Raw genomic sequence first — 20093 nt, 5'->3', positions numbered from 1 at the left:
GGGGTGTGGTGGGGATGGGGAGTGACTGATAATGGATGTGAGACTTCTTTAAAACTGTTGTTTCATATTGAAACAATCATAAGTACATTATAAACCAGAATACAAAAATTGCACAAATTTTACAAAATTTCCAAGGAAAGCTTACAGATTTGTGGGTTCCACTGGACTCCTAGTCATCATCTATTTCCCAAAATGAGTTAAGATTTTGTTCTCTATTGCCCACAGCAGTACAGCTGTGATTTAACAAAAGTATGGTCTTGGAATAGATTGGCTTTGTTGTTGTTCAGGAACTGACAAATATTGAAGAAAAGAGGTGAGGACCAGCTCCATTTGAGAGATTCCATTTCCTTCCTTGAATGCAAAGTGAAGTAACTCAAAGAAAAGGCAGTAGAAAGCAGGAGTTACCAACAGGAGGTTTGTTTTGTTTTGTTTCCTTTTTGGACAGTTTTTTTTTAAATTTTAATTATTTTTTAAAAATGTGGCTGCATCTGGACTTAGTTGCAGCACGCAGGATCTTTACTGTGGAATGTGGCATCTTTCATTAAGCTGCACAGGCTTTTCTCCAGTTGCAGCTCTTGGGCTCTATAGCACTCAGGCTCTGTAGTTGTGGTGCCCAGACTTCCCTGCAGCACGTGAGGTATTAGTTCTCCGACCAGGGACTGACCTCTCATCCCCTGCATTGGAAGGCAGTTTCTTAACCACTGGACCACCAAGGAAGTCCCTGGACAGAGAGTTTTAATGACACTATGTTTTGCTTTATATTTTCTGTTCCCATAAAAGCTCCTTTTTGGTAAATGTTATTACTACAGTCTTTATTTTAGTTATCATTTTAAGAGCTACCATTTATTGAGAACTTCTAATTCGAGGTATCAGTGTTGATTTCCATATTTACTCCTTTCAACAGCTCCATGAGGCAGACATAAATAATATAGTAAGTAGTGTGGATTTGCCCTCAGGTCCCCAAAGCTGGTGGTTGGGGTACATCGCCACTTTTTGGGTCCCACTATTCTTGTTATCCTGGTTTAACCAGCAAGGTACATTTACTGGGCAGCAGACATGTCAAGGGTGAAAGTATTCAGATTCAGATAATACTGTGCTGTCGTTTTCAAAGCAGTCCATGTTTCACGAGCCTGCAACAAAAGAAACTTAAGTCATGATCTCTCAGTATTTAGAACACATCTCATCAATTATTCTGATTATCATGCAGATATTCCTGAAAGATTGAGAGAAATACTATGGAAGAGTAAGGTTTGGTTTTCACACTTTCAGTGATCTGTTTACTTAAATGCTCAAATATTTTGCAGTACATATGGGGCCATAGGGTGAACCAATGCAGTAGAGTCTTGTTACATTATGGTAACTGTTCATTATAGCAATAGTCTACAATTATAGGCAAGAATGTGCTTGAAAATTTCAATATTCCATAAAGAAGACCCAGTCTACCAGCTTATGTAATTATTTCATTTGCCAAATAAACAAATGTCTTGTTTTAATACCTCTAAATGATGCCTGTTGGATAAAAACAGGCATAAAACGAAATGCATTATTCAAGCTGGTGTTTTTCAGCAACAAATGCTAAGCAAAAACAAGCTGATCCTAGTTGACCAGTTAAAATCCAGCCAAGCAGAGTAAGGATGAGACCCAGGCCCCAGCAAAACAAGGACATTCATTTCTTTCTGACTTTATGTTATATAAATAAATTATTTATATACCCTTATGACTGGTGCTAATCAGAGCCTGATACAGTGAAAAGAAAGAATAAATAATTGAAGGAATTAATTAATCAATTAATTGTACTTTTTTTTTCCTAAATTGCAAAATTATAGTGGAAAGTCATGAATAATTGAGATCCTCAAATAATCCAGCAATTTCATTTGGCCTGGAGTTTCAATGTCATCTTCCATAAAAAAAGTAAGAATGAAATAAAACTGGGTAATGAAAATTTCTTAATTTCTCTTGGGATAAGAATACAAATAAATAGGATAATGAACAAAAAGCAAGCAAATGAAGGAATGACAGTAAAGGGTTGGATAATTATCACAGAGAAAAACTAGCTAGTCAACTGCTAAGAGGGAACTAAAATATGACCATGATCCCTCCATCCATCTGCCCAACCATATAATAATTAATTCACTGAAACTTGAGAATAATGACCTTGATGGATAAGACAAGCACCTTACATTTTTAGTCTAGGTAGGGAGATCAGGTGCATGCAACAAATAATTCCAGGGTGACATTTGAGAACTATTCACATGTGAACAGCTTGCAAAGATGAGAGAAGAAGGAAGGACAGATGCCTTCCTGGAAAGAAAGAAAAGGCTTCAGAAAGAAGGGAACATTGATCTTAGTCTTGAAGGAGGAGGTGGATTTACTAGATGAAAGCCTCTTCATAGGGAGGAAAGAGCAGGTATAGTTCAGGACAGCTAGAGAGAGAAAAATAGGAATTGGGCTGGTGGTGTGTAATGCCAGTTGCTACCATGCTTATTTAAAAATAGAGATTGTGCATATGTATAACTGAATCACTTTGTTGTACACCTGAAACGAACACAACATTGTTAATCAACTGTATGCCAATATAAAATAAAAATTTCATTTTTATTAAAAAGGGAGATAGTGAAAGGCCTTTTGTTTGTAATGCAAATACCTGATCAACCAGAGTGTTTCCCCATGTATTCGGGCTGTGATCTGGGTTCCAGTAATCCTGCAAATATATGTGTCTTTTGAGACGTAGGAACTGGTTTGCTGGGTCCTCCAATAAAAATGGTGCTCCCAGTACTCCTGTAATTGAGTCCAACAGCACAGCATCTTTTAAGGCAATAGTTTACATCTGAGTGTTTCCTCTTAAAGAAATTGTGTCCTCTTAAAGCAGCCATGGTGTTTGAGAGGAAGGGCACCTAAGAAGGCAACTCTGGAAAATCTATGCCCTGGGGCCAATGGCTGCTCCTCAGTCCTTTGGCATCTTTGTCCTGTCGTCACCCTATGTGACCTGCGTATCACACAGCATGCAGCCAACGCTGTGTGGTCGATGGAGAAGAGTTTCAGAGTTTCTGTTCCTGTATGGGAGACTGCAGACTTAAATTCAAATTTCAGCTCTCTCCCTTTTTTAGGCAAGTTGCTTAGTTTCTCTGAGCTCTAGTTTTCCTGTCTGTAAGGAGATATAACAATAATAAAAACAATAATAACACAGACAATAACAGGCTTACTATAAAGATTGGATAAATTAACAGATGTAAATCACTTGGTTCAAACCTGTAAGTCTACAATCTTATTTTTGCTTTCTCAGCCTGTTAAAATAGAACATATCTTTCATTTTGAAGTAGACTGCTCCCAAATCTGAAACTGTAGTTAACATTGTTAACATTAAGAGAGCCTTCTTTAAATGCAAGCAGGCTTGCATTTTCTATCTTCTTCTCACTCTAGAATTAAGAAAAAAGTAATTTAAAAAACCCATACTTCTTTAGGATCTTGAAATTTTAACAGTCTATATTATGCTTTCATTCTTGACTAAAACACAATCATGTTATAAAGGAAGAACATACTCCTGACTTATTCATGGCAACAATATAAATCTGTTCATTGCTTGTGATAAAGAAGCATTTATTATGAATCAAACTGTAAGTAATGTTACATTAGACACTTTATATCTTCATCATTAACAAGCCTTCATTGTCCAATAATCTGTATAGGTTAGGGTTATAGTGATCTATAAATATGAAACCTCCCTTCTATAGGAGAGGGGATAAAGGGTCCAAGATACAAAACAAAATAAGGATACACAGAATTTGACTGTGCTAAGGGAGCTTCCCTGGTGACTCAGATGGTAAAGAATCTGCCTGTAATGCAGGAGACCCAGGTTTGATCCCTGGGTTGGGAAGATCCCCTGGGTTGGGAAGATCCCCTGGCAACCCACTCCAGTATTCTTTCCTGGAGAATCCCATGAACAGAGGAAACTGACAGGCTATGGTCTATTGGGTTGCAAAGAGTCAGACACGACTGAGCAACTAAAACTTTCACTACTTTCACTTACTTTCAAGGTAGCTTAGGAAAGATTGGAGTATCAGAGCACAAGCAGATATTTTCATGGTCAGGGAAACTGCTTAACCTATTCTATGAAGGGAAGATTATGTCTAGCATAAGGAAAGATTATGTCTAGCATAATGAAAGAAGGGGAAAGTCTTTTAATTTGAAGCTTAAAAAGTGATGTGAACAAAGGTATGACATTAGGAAATCTACAAGACCAATGTCTGAAAACAGTGGTTAGAGGTGGCTGGATTAGAGTTTTATATAAATTTAGTTAACAATTATTGAGCATTGTGCTAAATATTATACCTGAATTACCTTATTTACTGGAGCCTTTCCCTTCTCCAGCAGATCTTCCTGACCCAGGAATTGAACTGGGGTCTTAGCAGGTTCTTTACCAACTGAGCTATCAGGGAATCCCTTATTTAATACTCACAACAAACCTAAGAAATGGTACTGTTAATCACTTTATTTTGTATACAAGGGAACTAAAGCACAAAAAAAGTTAAATAATAGGTCTAAGGCCACAGAGCTAGTGGGAGAGGGAGATAGAATTCTCCCTTCAGAGCCATTGCACTATATTATTACTAAGAGGGAGGGTTGCTTGGGGTCAGATTATAAAAATATTTTATGTTTATGGAAAAAAAGGAAATAACCATTACTTACACATTCCTTATGATCTCATGCTTTCCCAAGATTGGCCTTGAGTTCTAAGCAGGATTCTAGTTATCAGCTCTATTATTTCTAGTTTAGTTTGTCAATCTAGTAAGCTCTAGTTCCAAATAGGTATTGAAAATGATAGTCTATTGAATGGATAAGGAGGATGTGGTACATATACACAATAGAATACTACTCAGTCATTACAAAGAGTGAAAGAATGCCATGTGCAGCAACATGGGTGGAACTAGAGATTGTCATAGGGAGTGAAGTAAGTCAAAAAGAAAGAGAAGTATCATATGATATCCCTTAAGTATCATATAACATCCCTTAAGCATTATATGATATCCCTTATGTGAGGAAACTAAAAAGAAATGATACAAATGAACTTATTTACAAAACAAAAAGACTCAGAGACTTAGAGAACAAACTATGGTTACCAGTGGGGAAGAGTGGGAGGATGGTATAGTTAGCGAGTTTGGGATCAACATGCACACACTGCTTTATTTGAAATGGATAACCAGCAAGGGCCTACTGTATAGCACAGGGAACTCTGCTTAATGTTATGTACAGCCTGGATGGGAGGGATGTTTAGGGGAGAATGGATACATGTATGTATATGGTTGAGTCCATTTGCTGTCCACCTGAAACTATCACAACATTGCTAGTCAGCAATACTTCAATATAATAGTTTTAAAAAAAAGAAAACAACAGCCTCTCTGGATATTATACATCAGTCAAGACGCCTCTGGGTGCAAAACACAGTACTACTAACAGAGGATTGAAAAATGACCCAGACATATTCTCCATTTATAAAAAAAATAGCAGTTTTATTTATTCAATGATTTCAAAGTAAAAAGCAAATGTTGACTTCAGAAGATAATAGTTACTAACCTGCTGCTAGGTAATCTAATCAGTACAATCAAAGTAACATGCCTGTGAAAGCCATCCTCTAAGATGATCCCCAAAGATCCCTGCCTGCTAGTATTCATGTGGTCCCCTCTTTCTCTTAGTAGGGCTGACCTGTGTAACCACAGACTCCTGAGGCAATGACAGTGTGTGATTCCTGTGGCTATGACATAAAAGACATTACAGGTCCTGCTGTGCCCTGCTCTTGCATGGCTTACACTAAGGCCAGTCACCTGCCATGTTGGAAGGACACTCAAGCAGCCCTAAAGGAGAGGCCAGCACATCAAGGAACTGAAGTGTTCCACCAGCAGTCATGTAAGTGAACCACCTGTGAACCTGATGCCCTTGCTCCAGTCAAACCTTAAGAGGACCACAGATCCTATTAGTATCTTTACTGCAACCTCACGAGAGATCCTCAGTCAGAACCCAAGACACTCCCAAATTGATGACACTTAGAAATCATGAAATAATAAGTATTTAATGTTTTAAGCTGCTAAAGTTTGGGGAAATTAGTTATGCTGTAGTAGATAACTAAAACAATGCATGATAAGCACTAACTATTATCAATATAAACTGCTAAGTACCAGAGTTGAGATTAGATGAGGCAAGTGAAGTCAGTAGGGCATAAAACATAAGAAGGAATTAACTGACATAGAAAACAAACTTACCATTACCAAAGAGGATAGTGCGAGAGTGAGGGGCAGAGAGATAAAACAAGGACTGACTGCATAGCCCAGGGAACTATATTCAGTATTTTATAAAAACATATAATGGGAAAGAATCTGAAAAAATGTGTATATATATACATATGTATGTATGCTGCTGCTGCTAAGTCGCCTCAGTCTTGTCCGACTCTGTGCGACCACACAGACGGCAGCCCACCAGGCTCCCCCGTCCCTGGGATTCTCCAGGCAAGAACACTGGAAGTGGGTTGCCATTTCCTTCTCCAATGCATGAGTAAAGTGTAAAGTAAAAGTGAAGTCGCTGAGTCTTGTCCGACTCTTAGCGACCCCATGGACTGCAGCCTACCAGGCTCCTCTGCCCATGGGATTTTCCAGGCAAGTGTACTGGAGTGGGGTGTCATTGCCTTCTCCGATATATATGTGTAAATGAATCACTTTGTTGTATGCTTGAAACTAACACAACCTTGTAAATGAACTATATCTCAATTTAAAATATTCAAAAAAGTAAAGAATTCATTCTTGTTATTTGATAAGTTGCAACCCCATGGATGGGAACCCACCAGGCTCCTCTGTCCATGGAATTCTCCAGGCAAGAATACTGAAGTGGGTTGCCATTCTCTTCTCCAGGGGATCTTCCAGACCCAGGGATTGGACCCGGGTCTCCCATATTGCAGGCAGATTCTTTATCATCTAAGCCACCAGGGAAGCCCCATTTGAAACTAACACAGCATTGTAAATGCACTATACCTCAATTTAAAAAGTACAAAAAAAGAAGGAATTCTCTCTTAGGGTTATACAAATTTTGTGCCATAAGACCTCTACTTGCCTCACCCTAATTCCTACTCTTATAATCATTACTGCATGGAAGATAATCAGTAAATAACTCTTGCCACTAGGAAACACATATTATATTCAGAATTGAAAAATAATTATAAGAAGATATATTTTGACTGGAGAAGGCGATGGCACCCCACTCCAGTACTCTTGCCTGGAAAATCCCATGGACGGAGGAGCCTGGTAGGCTGCAGTCCATGGGGTCGCTAGGAGTCGGACACAACTGAGCGACTTCACTTTTCCCTTTCATGCATTGGAGAAGGAAATGGCAACCCACTCCAGTGTTCTTGCCTGGAGAATCCCAGGGATGGGGGAGCCTGGTGGCTGCTGTCTCTGGGGTCACACAGAGTCAGACACGACTGAAGCGACTTAGCAGCAGCAGCAGCAGCATATTTTGACTAGATTATCTGAAGGGGGAGTGATTAATTCTGATACTGGAAGGAAGGTCTCACAGAGAAGTTGGTTCTGAGTTAAGCTTCAAAGGATGAGGTTTCCACAGTTAGGAGGAAGGGAGGGGAAGCAAAGAACACACATTCCAGGCTGAAGAAACTTGGAGAGCTGAGGAGCAGAGGAGCAGAGTAAGGCACAGGGAACTGCTCTGCTTGATGTTATGTGACTCAGTGACCCTCACTTTGCCAACGTGATTGAAAGGTAGGGTTGTTTGTGGTATAGATGTGTCAGAGTTAATGTTGGAAAGATAAGCTGGAGCTACATTCAGAAAGATCCTACCATCATACCAAGGAATTTGGACTTTATTCTGTAAATAATTATCTTTTCTGAACAGGGAAAATGATAAGACTAGATGTACTTTTGAAATCTTTTTATTGTGATATCATTTGAATCATCTTTTATTGTATGATTCAGTGGCATCAAATATATTTGCAATGTCATGCAACCACACCATCTCCAGACTTTTTCATCATTCCCAATAGACACTCTTCACTCTTTAAGCAATAACTCCCATTACCCTCTCCCCCAACCCCTGGTAACCACCATTTACTTTCTGTTTTTATGAATTTGCTTACTCCGGGTACCTTAAGAGGAGCCATGCAGCATTTGTCCTTTTGTATCTGACGGACTTCACTTAGTGTTCAGGGTTTATCTGTGTTGTAGCATATATCAGCATTTCATTCCTTTTTAAGGCTGAATAATATTGTGTATGTATATGCCAACATTTTGGTTATCTACTCACAGATGAACCTTGGAAAATTCCTTTGTCGGGGGTGTGGAGAACAGGTGGTAAAAGGAAGAAAGGAGAGTGAGAGGCACAAAGTAGGTGGCTCATCAAATAGTCCAGATGAGAGATTAGTAGGACTTGAATCAGGTAAATGACAGCAGGAATGAGAAGACAGGATTGATTTGTAGAGAACAGGAGACTCATTCATTTGGAATGATTTCTGTGGATGAACCAGCATTAAAACTTTGGTTTTAGCTGGGATGTGTTAACAAGTTACTTTTCAGATTTCTCTTCATTCTCTTTGAAAAGGTGTTAATTATAGTGTTACATGTTTAATGTAGATTTTTTTCTTAAAAAAAAAAAAAGAAACAGAGGTAGTGGCTAGGCAAATAGATCTAATGACATCCATATCTAATAAATATTTTGAAATAAATTAGGTTTAGAATATAAATTATAGCTACATAAGAAAGTATAGTAATTGCTTAAAATAATGTTATATGGAACATAACATCCAAAAGTAAAACCAATATTCTGTATCATAATTATCCTGGTGTATTGTACAATAAGAAAAAATGCTGTTACATAAACCTTGGCAGAGAGGCATGCTTTAAAATATAAGCCATAACTATTTTAAGCTCTAATAATTCTGTCTTTTGTAAATCTCTATGCTTATGGAAAATGTTTCATCTCCTCTTCTTCCCACCTTCCAGAACAAAACTTCTGCCTCAGTAGTATGCACCCAACAGGCACCGAATAAATATTAATTGGTGGTGATAATAACATCACCCTTGAGCAAGACAGAAAGCAGTATTTATTATCCTACTTTACAAATGAGAAAATTGACATCTGGAGATGAAACGACTCACTCAAGGTCACATAGTAAGTCAGTGGCAGGGCTGGAAATAAAATGCAAGTAATATAGAAGGGCATGCTATTATCCTCTCTGCTTGAGAAGTTTCCCCTCCCTTTTTCATTCTGTCTGATCAACCTTGAAAGTTAGTGAGAACAAGATCAGACTTTTGTGTTTGCAAACCCATAGAATACTGCTGGGGATTGAAAACTGAACCCTGAGTTCTATTACTCTTTTGGTTTTCAAATATGTGTGTGTGTGTGTTTTAATGTAGGCAGTATCAACCAGGTTGGTTTTAAACTTTATAATCATAAGCTATGAAAAAAAATCTTCCTCTCTTTCTTTCCAGCTCCCTACATACCCTCCTTGCTTTCATCCTGTATTATAGTCAGTTTTAATAGGACCTGTCAAGCTCAACCTATCATCTAAACATTTGTGGAATATCTTCTGCAGAAAAGCCTGTATGGCAGAAATAAGGCAGACACTACAGAATATGGGGATATTTGAGATCACAGCTTTCACCATGCAGGCCAAGAATGGTCAGAGACCTGGAATCTTACTCTGGCCCTGCAATAACTTAGATCGCTAAGCCACTTCTTTTTCCTGTGTCTCCATTTTCTGCTCTGCAAAACAAGCCTGGATCATATGGTCTCTAAGGTCTTTTTCAGTTCTAACATTTTGAACTGGAATATGTTCATAACAAATAGGTCATTAACTGAAAATTACTTCCTCTCTATGGTATTATATTGAAAGTGTATAGAATATGCTAAGTGGGCACAGCCCCTACTATTGTCAAGGAATTTACTGAGACTTAGTTCTGTTCAAACTGAGACAGATGGAAATAAGTGAAAGGGAAATCAAAATAGACCTGGCCAATTAAAGCAATACAAATAAAAATGTATTCACATTATGCACAAACAGATGAGTGCCCATCATGGCTTGATAGGCAGTGTGGAAGTAAGGGAAAATTGTTAACATCCGCTGTATCATTGAAAAAGCAAGAGAGTTCCAGAAAAACATCTATTTCTGCTTTATTGACTATCCCAAAGCCTTTGACTGTGTGGATCACAATAAACTGTTGGAAATTCTGAAAGAGATGGGAATACCAGACCACCTGACCTACCTCTTGAGAAACCTATATGTAGGTCAGGAAGCAACAGTTAGAACTGGACATGGAACAACAGACTGGTTCCAAATAGGAAAAGGAGTACATCAAGGCTGTATATTGTCACCCTGCTTATTTAACTTGTATGCAGAGTACATCATGAGAAACGCTGGGCTGGAAGAAGCACAAGCTGGAATCAAGATTGCTGGGAGAAATATCAATAACCTCAGATATGCAGATGACACCACCCTTATGGCATAAAGTGAAGAAGAACTAAAAAGCTTCTTGATGAAAGTGAGAGAGGAGAGTGAAAAAGTTGGCTTAAAGCTCAACATTCAGAAAACAAAGATCATGGCATCTGGTCACATCACTTCATGGGAAATAGATGGGGAAACAGTGGAAACAGGGTCAGACTTTATTTTTTTGGGTTCCAAAATCACTGCAGATTGCAGCTATGAAATTGAAAGACGCTGACTCCTTGGAAGGAAAGTTATGACCAACTTAGACGGCATATTCAAAAGCAGGGACATTACTTTGCCAACAAAGGTCCGTCTAGTCAAGGCTATGGTTTTTCAGTAGTCATGTATGGATGTGAGAGTTGGACTGTGAAGAAAGCTGAGTGCCGAAGAATTGATGCTTTTGAACTGTGATGTTGGAGAAGACTTTTGAGAGTCCTTTGGACTGCAAGGAGATCCAACCAGTCCATTTGAAAGCAGATCAGTCCTGGGTGTTCTTTGGAAGGAATGATGCTGAAGCTGAAACTCCAGTACTTTGGCCACCTCATGTGAAGAGTTGACTCACTGGAAAAGACTCTGATGCTGGGAGGGATTGAGGGCAGGAGGATAAGGGGATGACAGAGGATGAGATAGCTGGATGGCATCACCAACTCGATGGACATGAGTTTGAGTGAACTCCAGGAGTTGGTGATGGACAGGGAGGCCTGGCATGCTGCAATTCATGGGGTCGCAAAGAGTCGGACACAACTGAGCAACTGACCTGAACTGAACTGAACTGAAATGAACTGATATAGTACCTCCCTGGTGATCCAGTGACTAAGATTCCCTGCTCCCAATGCATGGGGCCCAGGTTCCATCCCTGATCAGGGAAATAGATTCCATGTACTGCAGCCAACAGTTCGCATGTCTCAACTAAAGATCCCATGAGCTGCAACTAAGATGTGGTGCATCCAAATAAATAAATAATAAATAAAATAAATATTAAAAAGGGAAGCTGTATAGTCAGAAGTGGAAAGACTCCCCATATTGCCATTACCCAGGAGAGGTTGAAAAAGAGTCTTTAAATTTGATAATGGGGAAATGACTAAATAGTCTATATAATATGCTCATGATTATAAAAATGGTACTTGTAATAAGAAGGGTTTCCTTGGTGGCTCAGATGGTAAAGAATCTGCCTGCAATGCGGGAGACCTGGGTTCAATCTCTGGGTTGGGAAGATCCCCTGAAGGAGGGCATGGCAACCCACTCCAGTATTCTTGCCTGGAGAATCCCCACCGACAGAGAAGGCTGGCAGGCTACAGTTCATGGGGTCACAAAGAGTTGGACATGACTGAACAACTAAGCACAGCACATACACTAAAAAGATCAGAAAACCTGATGTGAAATGTAAGATGCAGAATGTAAGGGCAGAGTCTGATGGCAGACTCCCTTTCTTTTTGTGCAGAGGGGGCTCACTGAGAGCTCCCTCTTGGTAGATCCAAGAGGCATAACTTGGCATGTCCAGCTCATCCATCCTTTTTCCTCTTGAGAGTGAGCTGCCCTCAGAGGGCACACTTTTTGTTCTGGTTCTACAAGCTGAAACTGTATATGAAATTTGCCAAACTCTGGGATCCAACTATGTTCCGTTTGCCTCATTAGCCTTTCTCAGTAATAAATGGGCTGCCTTCCATAATTAACTCTGATTTATTTCTCAACTTGATCAAAACCAGGACCAAGAAATGGAGTGCTATGTGTTAGAAGGTGTCAGAGAACCCAACAGGTGAGTTGTCTCAGAGCCTCACTAAGAAACAGGAAACAAAAAAAGGAGCACAGACAAGGGCACTCCAACCAGTGGTAGCTTGTCATTCCTGATTCACTGTCTATTAAGTAAACGTGAAGGGATTCAGTGGGGACAGAAAGGATAGGCCCTCAGTGAGCTATTTCTCTCAAGTGTAGGGGATACTGATGTTCATGCTGAACATGGAGATAAGCACTACAGTCCTGCCACAAGCTCAAAAATACTTAGGAATGGGATTCTGGAAGTAGAGCACTTAGAACTCAGTATAAGCAATTAAGGGTTTCCCTGGTGGCTTGGCACCCCACTCCAGTACTCTTGCCTGGAAAATCCCATGGTTGGAGGAGCCTAGTAGGCTGCAGTCCATGGGGTCGCTGAGGGTCGGACATGACTGAGTGACTTCATTTTCACTTTTTACTTTAATGCATTGGAGAAGGAAATGACAACCCACTCCAATGTCCTTACCTGGAGAATCCCGGGGATGGGGGAGCCTGGTGGGCTGCCGTCTGTGGGGTCGCACAGAGTTGGACAAGACTGAAGTGACTTAGCAGCTGGTGGCTTAGATGGTAAAGAATCTGCCTGCAGTGTTGGAGACCTAGGTTTGATCCCTGGGTTGCAAAGATTCTCTGGAAAAGGGAATGGCAACTGACTCCAGTATTAAGAATATTTATTATTTACTATTTTCTTAGACTGAGTCTCAGCTCTTGTCCTTAAAATGTTTATGTCTTCAAGAAAAAAAAGATGAAATAGGTGCCCAGGCCATTATGTGCACTTGTAAATTAAGTACTAAAATAAAGTATAAATGATCATTAAGAATTAAGTACAAAAGAAGATGAGGAGAAAAGAATACACAGATGTCTTGGCAATATGATAAAATTTTCAAAGATCTCTCTAACTGTAGGACAAACTTTATAATTTTGTGAGAGATTAAAATACCCATGTTTACATTCATATTTTTGGATTTGAAAATTCTGTAAGTAGAGAATTTTCTTTACAAATAGTGAAATTGTTATTTTTTCCTTCCCACTCTAAACTTTGGTCACTAACCCAAAACTTCATGGTAGAAGATTGAAGGGTTGTATTTTAGTATAATGTATTCTCTCACTTTGCTGCAGTTCACATAAAATTGAGAAAGAGAAGGGAAGGGGAAGAGAGAAAGAGATGAGAAATTTGGATTGTGAGGGGAAAATGGTGAAGAAGAGAAAAGAAGGAAGAAGAAGAAGGGAGAAATCAAGAAAGGAAATCAAAGGAAGGAGAGACAGAAGAAGGGGAGTTACAAAGGTTACAAAAGGTGAAAAGTCATGGGGAAAGGGGCAAGGTAAATAGGCAAAGTAAAGGCAGGAAAACAAAGAGGGTCGATGGGAGTGAACTGGAGAAAAGAAAGCGGTGCTAAACTCTAGGACCAGCTTACAGATCCTCATGATTAACCTGTCTGTTAATAAAACGCTTTCGAAACTGACCTTTTAACTTGGGAACTTTGGCTTTATTGACATTACCGTTGCTGATGTATCGAGTAGTTTGAAAAGCAAACAGAAACTGGTATTACTTGAGTTTAACTTCAATCTGTTTTAACCCACTCACAACACAGTAACATACACCCACATACGTGTTCCCACGCATGACTATGTAATTTCCTGGGGAGTATTTTTGAAGCTGGCAGGTCTTTTATTAGTTTTTAATCTTGTGGACAGAGACATCTGTGACTCACAAAAGGCACCTTTTTATGTGATTCAATCAGTAATGACTCCACGGTCACTGCCTACATACCTGGATGGAATTCCCAATTCTAGAGCCATAACTGATGTTGGCGTGTGGGTAGGTTAACAAATTTCTACAACACACAGAGTGCTCAATGAATCTAGTCATAGGCGGTGAGTTTATTCTCACTGCTCACTTTCTTGAGAGCACCAGTCAATCTTAAGCCAAAGTGAGTAGGTAAAATTAGGAACAAAATCTTATATAATAAACTAAAACTATATCAGGGAATATAGGCTTTCCGAGGAAGTGGAGCACTTGCAGTGGTGATGGAGAAGGTCCATTCCTTCTATGCAGAGAAGAAGGCAAAGGCGAGGATTGGAGGTACTGACAGGGTTAGGGGGAAGAACTGTGAGCTTAAAGGCTCTTGTCAAAACAAAAGCAAACAAAAAAACCTTTCAAGACAAATTGCCCTTGGTTACTAACTCTGGATTGAAAAACAAGAGCTGGAACTATGCTAGAGAAACAGACCACAGGCCATTTATTTTTTACCCTGTCTAAAACCAGAAGGCATGCTTGCATTTTATGGATAGATATGACCATAGCCAACAATATGGGCACGAACCCCCAAATTCTTTAATGGATGGGTCAGCCCCAGGGATTGCTTTACTTAGTGAAGCACTTTCCAAATATGTGCTCTTTCCATATTTCCTTTTAATGTGAAGTGGGGCTGTTTCAGTTTTTAAAGTGCCCTGTTACAATACTGCAAAGCTATAATAATCAAAACAGCATATTATTAGCACAAAAACAGACATATGGATCAATGGAACAGAATAGAGAACCCAGAAATAAACCCACCCACTTACAGTCAATTAATCTTTGACAAAAGAGGTAAGTGCATACAGTGGGAAAACAGTACAGTCTCTTTAGCAAGTGGTGTTGGGAGAGCTGGACTGCCACATGTAAATCGGTGAAGTGAGAACACTCCCTCACACCATATACAAAAATAAAACCCAAAATGTTTTACAGATTTAAATATAAGACATGACACCATAAAACTCCTAGAAGGGAACCTAGGCAAAACATTCTGACATAAATTGTAGCAACAATTTCTTGGTCAGTCTCCCAAGGCAAAGGAAACAAAAGCAGAAACAAACAAAGGAGACCTAATGAAACTTAAAATCTTTTGCACAGCAAAGGAAACCATAAACCAGAAGAAAAGTCAAGCTATGGATTGGGAGAAAAACATTTGCAAACAGTGTCACTAACAAGGGCTTAATTTCCCAATTATACAAACAACTCATACAACTCAATTAAAAAAAATAAATAAATAAAACCCTAACAACACAGTCAAAAAATGGGCAGAAGACCTTCGTAGACATTTCTCTGAAGAAGACATACAGATGGCCAACAGGCACATGGAAAGGTGCTCAGCATTGCTAATTATTAGAGAAATGCAAATCCAAATCACCTCACACCAGTTAGAAGAGCCGAGATCAGGAAGTTTACAAATAACCAACACTAGAGAAGGTGTGGAGAAGTGTAACTTGGTGTAGCCACTATGGAGAACAGTCTCTTAAAAAACAATAGAATTACCATATGATTCAGCAATCCCACTCCTGGATTTCCAGAGAAAAGTCTAATTCAAAAAGATACATGCACCTCAGTGTTCATAGCAGCATTATTTACAATAGCTAAGACATGGAAGCAGCCTGTTTCCATCGATAAACAAATGAACAAAGAGGTGATACATACATATACACGTATACAATGGAGTATTATTCAGCCATAAAAAAGAGTGAAATAATGATATTTGGAACAACATGGTTGGACCTAGAGATAATCACACTAAGCAAATAAGACAGAGAAAGATAAATATCATATGATATCACTTTCTTTGTGGAATCTTAAGAGGGAGGGAATATATGTATACTTATGGCTGATTCACATTGTAGTATGCCCTGTTGAGGAGGAACATGTTGAGTTTGGGATTTTTCTTTAAATCGGTACAACTAGGAACAGTTCTTAATTGTGTCCCTGTTTGGCTCTATTTTCTCAGATAAAATTCCCCAGCTCCCTAACTTCTGACCGTTTCTTGTGGAACCAGTGGCTATGATTTTGGCTCTATCACTTTTGGGGGAGGAGTTGTTGTGCTGCGCTGCCTATCCGATGCCCCTGTGAATCTGGCATTGACCATTGACTGACTGTGTATCTTGGTCATTTAACTTCTCTAAGCCTCAGTTTCCTCTTTGTACAAGACTCATAATACCTATTTTCAGAGTGATAATGAGAGTTGAACTAAGGTAACATATGGAAAGCCCCTGACACACAATAAATATTTTAAATAGTAGTATTAATACTTGCTGTCTTATTATAGAAGAAAGCAATTCTTGACCTAAATGCTAAACAGATGATTTTGTTTTGTTTTTTAATGAAATTGTGACACTTGGACTTCTAATTCTCTTATCAGGGAATCAGCCCCAATGTGTATAAGTTACTATTTTGAGAAAATCAGTAAAACAATTTGGGGACTCTGCTAATAAATTTAATTACTTAGTAGGCTCTTTAGCATTCCCACTAGGGAAAAAGATAATGAGATCTCTTCCCTACATACTTCAAATTAAGTTCTAGACAAAAGTAATTTATTAGACAACTAATCTGTAACAGAGAAAACTTTTTTAAATAATAAAAACAAACTTTAAAAAATCATTGTTTTCTTATGGCAAGAAAAAGGGCTCCAGGGAAGTGCAGATGAATAGGCTATATTCTTAAATGAAAAAGGGGGCATGGGTGGGTGGGAAAAAACATGGGAAAAAACAAAGAAAGTTGATTCAAGCTATTATTTCCTACTTTAGAGCTATATGATTTAGAAAACGTCAGTTGAATTAGTTTTTACTGGAACAAATGAATCTGGTTCTAATGACTGCAGTCTCCTCCACTTGCAAGCAGTAAAGGCTTCTTTCCTAAGATCTGAAGGTTAATCCAGCAGTGTCAGCATCCCTTCATCCTTGGATTCTGATCCTCAATTTGTTCTTTCATGAACTTTGACTACTTAATTTTACTTATTTATTTATCTATCAAGTACAGTTAGTCAAACCAGTTGTCTTTATAGGTAAACATACTTTCTTTTCAGCTGGACTTAAAGTTAATTCCAACTTGTTTTTAAAGAAAGTCTATAAAAGTCCATTTACAGACCATTTCCCTTCTTGACTGGTATTTTTGACTCTGCTGTGTTCACAGATGGAATGTGGACCAACAGTAGTTCTTTCAGCCTTGCAGTCACCCACTATCACCCACTCTGAAATCAACTGTGTGGATGAGCAGTCCAGGCAAAGCACTGTACCACTGGATTATAATCAACCTCTTAAACGGAACCAACCTCACTTTCTTCATCTGGAGGTGGGGGCTGTAACTGGGTATGGCTGTATATGTCTTGCGGACAATGGTTTAATAAGAACTTCACTAAAATTTGCTTAATCATTTGTTTAAACATGTCCTAAATGCAAAGTTCAATATAGATTATTAAAACTCTTTGTCAAAATTATTTATATACTTAGGAATAAAGGGCTAATTATGCACACATATATATGTAAACACACATATCTAGATTCATACTCTAGATATAGATATGTATCTATAACTATTCATCTCTGTGTATCTCAAGGGAAATACACACTTCTTTTGGTTGGGTCTCAAGCTTATAAACATAGAAATTCTGATTTAAACATCTTCATCAGAAGTGTTTATAAATTATAAAGATTTAAACATGAAAATAATTTACACCTTTCTAAGTATTTGCAGTTTTGTATACGAAAAGACCTCTCAGTTCAATTCAGATATAAGCCACTGAGTTACTGGATCAATCTGGAAGCAAATCATCTGGCCTTTGGTGCCTTCAGCACCTCTCTGAGCTACAGTTTGCCTAAAAGGTTAATGAATTCACACTCTCAAAGTACCTTGAGGTTTCCACATAACAGTATCATGTACATATTACATTTTCTAAAGACATTTAAAATTTTTCTCTGTTCAAGGACACCAGAGCACTTCTTTAGAGGCAGCAGTTAAATAGACTGTTTGGCAATAGTAACATGTTAATATATAATTAGGAATAAAATGATCACACATACAATTAACACTGACATGTTCAAAACCACAGCATAACACAGGTTCTTCCCTAATGCTTTAAGTTGGCCTATGAATAAAACATGCTTGTCCATTTCTTTAAAAAGTCAAAAGAGGTTATCTATCAATCTAACAGTTGTAAAAGATGTGATAAAGAAAAAAAAGAAATAGGTTCTTACCTATAAGCAATGTTGAACACAGGGCAGCTTGAAGCATTTTACAGGCCATGATCCTGTTTTGGAAACAAAAGATTTATTTATTTTAATTTAGACTGAACAGAGCTTTAGGGCATACTGGTTACTTTCCAAGAATATGAAGCATTTCCTGCATACCTAGAAGCCCTATGACCTCAGTCAGAGAGCCTGTTGCTTGATTTGAGATGACTTTTTTTATACAACTCCTGCCTTTTTACCCTTTGGACTCTTTGGACTGACTTTTTACAGGCTATTCTTATATGGGCCATGTATTTATCTACTAATTTTACCATCCACACAGCCTAATGTAATCTAAAAAACCATACCAAAACAAAGAAGGTGGAAAAACTGGATCACCCAAACTTTGCTGGGGGATATAAAATGGTACAGTCATGTTGGAAAACAGTTTGGCAGTTTCTTATAAATCTGAGTATACAATTAATTCCCATACAACCCAGCAATTGCACTACTGGACATTCATCTCAGGGAAATGAAAACTTATGTTCATACAAAAACCTGTATAAGGACGTTCCTAGCAGCTTTATTAATAATAGGCAAAAACTGGAAAACAAGTGGAAACAACACAGATGTCTTCAACAGCTCAAAGTTAAATACATTGAGGTACATCTACACTATGCATTTCTACTCAATAATAATTTAATAAAAATTATTGATAGACACAGCAACTTGGATGAATCTCAGAGGAGTTATGATGAGTAAAAATAGCCAATCTCAACTGGTTACTTACCTGTATGATTCCATTTATATAAGCTTCTTGAGATGACAAGATTATAGATTAAGAACATTTTATTAGTTGCTAGGGCTTAGGGAGGAGAAGGCAATGGCACCCTACTCCAGTACTCTTGCCTGGAAAATCCCATGGACAGAGGAGCCTGGTGGGCTGCAGTCCATGAGGTCGCTAAGAGTCGGACACGACTGAGCGACTTCACTTTGGCTTTTCACTTCCATGCATTGGAGAAGGAAATGGCAACCCACTCCAGTATTCTTGCCTGGAGAATCCCAGGGACGGGGGAGCCTGGTGGGCTGCTGTCTATGGGGTTGCAGAGTCGAACACGACTGAAGCGACTTAGCAGCAGCAGCAGCAGGGCTTAGGGATAGAATAGGGTAGGTGTGTGTGGTTATAAAAGGGCAATTCAAGAGACACCTGTGGTGATAGAACTATTCTGTGTCTTGGCTGTGGTGGTGGATATATGAACATAAACGTGATAAAATACCATAGAACTAAATCTCTCTCTCTCTCTCTCTCTCTCGTACACACACACACACACACACACACACACGCACGTGCATATACACACAAATGAGTACATACGAGACTGGAGAAATCTGAGTAGCATTAGTAGATGTATCAGTGTCAGTATCCTGGTTGTGATATTGCACTGCATTGTAGTTTTGCAAAATATTACCTTTGGGGGAAGATCAGTGAAGAGTACCCAGGATCTCTCTGTATTGCACTCTTACAAGTGCAAATAATTCTACAGATCTAAAAGTAAAAATTTTAAGTAAAGAAAAAGGAGTGTTTAACTGCATGGTAAATTTGTTTGTTTCCAACAAAGCAAACAAACTATATATCATTTAATACAATGATAAAATCCAAACACTTTTTTCATTTTTATTTTTTAAACAATTCCCTTCTTCAGTGGTATGATTAACAGTTAAATGAATAAATTCATTATTATGCAATTTATTCTTAACAGCAAACTATGTACTTTCTTGTTTATTTAAAGTTTACAGAACCAAAGGAGAAATTCATCTTCCTCTCTTCTCCTCTTCCTTTCATCACTCAACTTCTGGGACCTAAAATGAGGAGGGTGGG

The 20093-nt window shown here is 38.5% G+C and overlaps 1 long non-coding RNA gene across 1 annotated transcript; it reads right to left on the bottom strand.

Moving 5' to 3' along the window:
- Nucleotides 1-18965, bottom strand: C1H3orf85. Its single transcript, XR_006550563.2, has 3 exons — nucleotides 18242-18965; nucleotides 2645-2778; nucleotides 1-1130 (listed from the first exon to the last, which is right to left on the bottom strand). It is a non-coding gene; the product is annotated as a chromosome 1 C3orf85 homolog (long non-coding RNA).
- Nucleotides 18966-20093: the final 1128 nt, after the last annotated feature.

This window comes from Bubalus bubalis, chromosome 1 (assembly GCF_019923935.1).
Source record: "Bubalus bubalis isolate 160015118507 breed Murrah chromosome 1, NDDB_SH_1, whole genome shotgun sequence".
In the NCBI taxonomy this organism is placed as follows: domain Eukaryota; kingdom Metazoa; phylum Chordata; class Mammalia; order Artiodactyla; family Bovidae; genus Bubalus; species Bubalus bubalis.
The sequence above is the reverse complement of the archived record's forward strand: the minus strand, read 5'-3'. Positions and strand labels throughout refer to the sequence as shown.